Below are 5656 nucleotides of genomic sequence, written 5' to 3' on the forward strand. Positions count from 1 at the left end.
TTGCAAACGACATATCAGATAAAGGGTTAGTATCCAAGATCTATAAAGAACTTACCAAACTCAGCACCCAAAAAACAAATAATCCAGTGAAGAGATGGGAAAAAGACATGAATAGACACTTCTCCAAAGAAGACATCCAGATGGCCAACCGACACGTGAAAAAATGCTCAACTTCACTCATCATCAGGGAAATACAGATCAAAACCACAATGAGATACCACCTCACACCAGTCAGAATGGCTAACATTAACAACTCAAGCAACAACAGATGTTGGCGAGGATGTGGAGAAAGAGGATCTCTTTGGCACTGCTGGTGGGAATGCAAACTGGTGCAGCCAAACTGGAAAGCAGTATGGAGGTTCCTCAAAAAACAAAAAATAGAACTACCCTATAATCCAGCAATTGCACTACTAGGTATCTATCCAAACGATACAGGTGTGCTGTTTTGAAGGGGCATATGCAAATGTTTATAGCAGCGCTATTAGCAATAGCCAAAGTATGGAAAGAGCCCAAATGTCCACCGACAGATGAATGGATAAAGAAGATGTGGTATATATACACACACACACACACACACACACACACACACACAATGGAGTATTCCTCGGCAATCAAAAAGAATGAAATCTGGCCATTTGCAACTATGTGGATGGAACTAGAGGGTATTCAGGGTAGTCAGAGAAGTATTGTGTATTCAGGGTAGAGGGTAGTCAGAGAAAGACAAATATCATATGACTTCACTCATATGAGGAATTTAAGATACAAAAGAGATGAACTTAAGGGAAGGGAAGCAAAAATAATATAAAAACAGGGAGGGGGACAAAACATAAGAGACTCAAATATAGAGAACAAGCAGAGGGCGGCTGGAGGGGTTGTGGGAGTGGGGGATGGGCTAAATGGGTAAGGGGCATGAGGGAATTTACTCCTGAAATCATTGTTGCACTATATGCTAACTAGCTTGGATGTAAATTATAAAAAAAAAATTAAAATTAAAAAAATTTATGTGATGGAGAATGTATCATTGAAGAGCAAACATTTTTGAGATTTTTTTGGATCTGTTTTAAAACTGCAGTTTGGCAGATTCATATGTTTACACTGTGCTGTGTCCCACCCAACTTGTAAATATTTGATAAATGTTACCTTTTAATTCCTGATAACATTATGAAAGTGTTAGGAAATGTTGTGGCCGATAACCTCTTTCTGAGCCTAAGATTCACATTTACCATGTGGTTATTGATTGACTAGAACAAAATGATTTTGTTTTCAGGGAAACAGAATCTCTCAGAGCCACATTCAAACTTTCCCTTCATTTAGTTGTATGTTTTCCAAGGACAGAGATAAGATTTTTCCCTGTTCTGCTTCTGAAGCAGGTCAACCTGGATCTAGTAAGACCAAATATTTATGGACATATGTGAGCATGCAATTCCCTAATGAAAAATGTGTGATAATATGTCAGAATGAAAGATTTTTGAGACAGTAATGCTGACTGTATGAGTTGGGCATTTACTTAAGCTGCGTTGCTGGGAAGCAGATACCTGGCCCTCCATCAAATAAAGCTTTCTCTAATAAAAAAATAATGGGAAAATGCTGGAAAAGTTTCAAGAAGATTGTAGAGGGATTTAAAATCAAATTTTAAATAACATTACTGTGGGGGCGCCTGGGTGGCTCAGTCGGGTAAGCATCCGACTTCGGCTCAGGTTATGATCTCGCGGTCTGTGAGTTCGAGTCCCGCGTCGGGCTCTGTGCTGACAGCTCAGAGCCTGGAGCCTGTTTCAGATTCTGTGTCTCCCTCTCTCTGACCCTCCCCCATTCATGCTCTGTCTCTCTCTGTCTCAAAAATAAATAAACATTTAAAAAAATAAAAAAAATAACATTACTGTGCAGAGACATCTTGACACGTGAGGTCAAAGAAAATTTGGTAATATTTTAAAATTTGGACACTTCATTAGCAGAGATTTTATCTCATTTGATACAATGAGAAGGGAAGAGGCCACTACTGCATTAAAATATTATTTACCCTAGTAACTGAATTGTGTGCCTCCTTAACTTTTGCACCCAAGATCAGTGCTCACTCATCTTGCTTTGTCCTTGTTAGGTCCCAAAGGCTTTCAGGGTTCTCTGGCCTCCATTCTAAAACTATTAGGAAGAAAGAGTTGGAGGTGGAACCATGTGGAATTTTAGGTAAGTGGGGCTTCTTGGTGTAAATGAAGGTGCTCAGGGAAAAAAGAGAATGAAGCCATATTATTTCCCCAAGAAGATAATTAAGCTTAAAGGAATTAAAGGCCTAGAAATTACTAGTTTGTGGGTTAGTGCCACATGCATAAAACGTTAAAATTTGGGTTACTTGTGGAACCATAGCAGTTCAAATATATCTACGTATGATATAATCATTAAAATAAAATAATTTATACTCCAGATTTGGTGATATCTTTAATAGATTGATTCTTGTGGAACTCAGTCTATTCAGAAAGTATGGATCCAGGATATTTTCAACCCTTACATTTGGTGGATAAAGCTTTTAAAATAACTTCTTGAAATGAATTTGGAAGTGTATTCTGACATTTAATTTACTTTTCAAAGGTCAGGCAGATACATCTCTATTTATCTAAAGGCCCTGAAAACAGGATCTGTTACTACAGGTCCTGTTTTTTACCTTTAAAAAGTAAATATTGAAGCTCTGCCCTTGAAAATGACATTAAAGGAGAGCGTTAGGCACATCCTCAAAGATATGCATTAGTGTCTATCTGTTTCCTTGCTATTATCAACTAATCTTACAGAACTCTTTTGAGATCGAAAGTATCCCTATGCTATGGTGGTTTATGAAAGGAGCTTGGGATTTCTCTCTGACATTGCTGCTCTTTTGTTAATGAAACAGCATGTGTTGAGTCAGCACCTGAGAGCATGAACACAAGGTGAAAAAGTGAAGATTTAATATTTAGTACTTACTGTTTTAGTTCAGCAATGAACTTGGATGTTTTGGGTAGTTGAAAACACATGAGAAGGTTCTGGTGGAAACATGAGAACTGGAACAACAGAATCTCCTACTAACTGGGAGCTTCCACTCACTCAACCTCTGATCCTCAACCTCCTCACCTGTAAATGGGGGATCACAATACTTCCTGAATACAAAAGTTTTTATTAAAAAGCGTAACTAATAAACACGCTGAAATTGGTGCGTTACCACTGAAGTTACCCTTGGGGCTTTGTCTACAAATCTCCCCATGTTTCCCACTCCACCTTTTCCCCCTGCCTCACACAATGAAATTATAGGGAAGAAGTGTACTGCCTTGCTTGGACTGAATGTTTGTGTCCCCCAGAAATTCATATTGTGAAATTGTAGGGGATGATACTAGGAGGTGGAATTTGGGGAGGTGATGATTGGGATTAGCGCCCTTATAAAAGAGGGCTTGAGCTCCATTGCTGCTTCTGCCATGTGAGGTCACAGGGAAGAGGCCACGAAGAAAGGGGATTCTCTCTAGACACGAATCTGCTGGTGTCATCATCTGGACTTCCCAGCCTCAGAACTGTGAGGAACAAGTGTCTGTCCTCACAAGCCATCTAGTGTATACTGTACTGTGATAACAGCCTGACTGGACTAAGACAAATACTCCCCCATCTTTTTTTTTTTTTTTTTTTGACATTATTCAGCAAAAAATCGAATCCATGAGAAAACCAGCCATTTAGCAGTGCATGCGGCACTTCTGTCAGCAGCAGTTACACAAATGTTACCTGCATTGACATCTGTAGCAGCCAAACTGCCTCAAGTTAAAACAATTTGAAGCACAGCTCCCTGTGATCACTCGTGGGTTTTGTTGCTGGTGCATCGCAGTCCAACTTCTCCCTCTGCCCAGAGCACCTGCCTTCACTCCCTCACCGGAGTTGCTCCTCAGGGCACTTCCCAGTCCTCATGCAAATCTCAGTGTGTGTCCTGGGAGGACCCAAAGTAAAACACCTTATGAAATGATTTCAATTAAAGCAGCCTGGTGTCCAGTGGCAGAACAGCACTAGACCAGAACTGGCTGAGGGCAGAGTTTGGTGGGATGGGTGTTGACTAGGGCACTTGGTGGCCCACACACCCCAAGGAGTGTGAGGGAATTGGGTCCGAGTGGGCCCTGGAAATATGTGGGAGTGTTTTCCCTTGTCACAATATGTCAGATGGGAAGAACCAGTTTTTTTCTCACAAGAAAAAAAACTGTTGCAGAAACAAAAGGTGTAAAAAGAAATAAACTGTAAACCTTATTTCCTGTACTAGCCTCTTGTTCAGGTTTCGTCTCCCATGCACTCTTTGGTATCTTCAGCTACTCCTGGGTTCTTTTTGTATTTGTCTCAAATTTATGGGGCGCCTGGGTGGCGCAGTCGGTTAAGCGTCCGACTTCAACCAGGTCACGATCTCGCGGTCCGTGGGTTCGAGCCCCGCGTCAGGCTCTGGGCTGATGGCTCAGAGCCTGGAGCCTGTTTCCGATTCTGTGTCTCCCTCTCTCTCTGCCCGTCCCCCGTTCATGCTCTGTCTGTCTCTGTCCCAAAAATAAAAAAACAAAAACAAAAACAAAAACGTTGAAAAGAAAAATTTATAGATGTGTGAAAGATGGGCTGAAGGGGGTTTATGCCATCATCCTGGAACAAGAACTAGAGTGATAGAGTTTTGATCTCTGGGTATTAAATGGGGTTTGGGCAAACTATGATGTGTATTAAGCTCCTCTGGAAACAATGGATCTCAGATGAAGTCACGACTTCCCTGGTAGGGTTCTCACTGTTCCAGTATTTGTAATACAGTTGTAGAGAAAAACAACCACCTGTTCCTTGGAACCTGGCCAATCTTAGGTTCATTGCTTACCATTTCCTTTATGCCTGCTCTTTCCAGATAACAATTGTACTGCATTTAAACCTCATCTCAGTCCCCCTTTGGGTAAAATTCCAGATAGAAAAGAGTCCTCATTTAACATCTGTCATTCAACTCTATGGAAATGAGAGTAATAGGGGTAAAATCAGCATCTTGGCAGTGTAAGTTGTTCATTTTTGTCTCCCCTTCAGTTTGCGTTTAACTGGGCATCCATGACTGAATAAAAGTGTCTCTACCCAGCATACAAGGATACAGTGTGATCCATGCATCCTCATTCAAAAGCAGGTGGATTGAGAAGCAGAGAGGCTATGGGGCCAAGGCAGGTGCAGCAGCAGGAGCGGCAGTGCTGGAACCGGCAGAGGAGGCAGAGGAGGCGGAAAGCACAGGTGGTAAGTGAAGTCCTCCCGACTGCTCAGGTGCAGCTGGAGGGGCCTGTTGCCCTTCAGCAGCACCTGGGTTTCCCGGAAGAGAACTCTGCGACTGGGACAAAGGACGGAAAGGGAAGAAGGCAGAGAAAGAGAATTGAAGGAAGAAGTGTTCTGCTGTCTGCCTTGGTATTTCAGGAAGAAGTTTGGGACCTCTGAGATACCTTCCACCCATCCCAGTGTCCTTGGGCACACCCAAAGACCCAAGGGCTAAGCCCACAATTCTCTTGCCGCTGTGCTACCAGATTTTTTTGTTTTTGTTTTTAATGTCAACTCTATTTGGTGTGCTCCTAAATTTCGTGGAGAATCAGCTCCTTTAGGAGAAAGAAAATATTGTGCTATGTCATGAGATCTTCTGTGAACCAAAAATAAAGTTTCTGATTGCCAGTCT

The 5656-nt window shown here is 41.8% G+C and overlaps 1 long non-coding RNA gene across 1 annotated transcript; it reads left to right on the plus strand.

Moving 5' to 3' along the window:
* The first annotated feature begins 1294 nt into the window (after positions 1-1294).
* LOC147581171 (uncharacterized) lies at positions 1295-4239 on the plus strand. Its single transcript, XR_015251497.1, has 3 exons — positions 1295-1411; positions 2096-2181; positions 3649-4239. It is a non-coding gene; the product is annotated as an uncharacterized LOC147581171 (long non-coding RNA).
* The last annotated feature ends 1417 nt before the right edge of the window (positions 4240-5656 follow it).

The sequence above is a fragment of the Puma concolor genome, chromosome B2 (genome assembly GCF_028749965.1).
Source record: "Puma concolor isolate L17-30 chromosome B2, mPumCon1.1.hap2, whole genome shotgun sequence".
NCBI classification, from domain to species: Eukaryota; Metazoa; Chordata; class Mammalia; order Carnivora; family Felidae; genus Puma; species Puma concolor.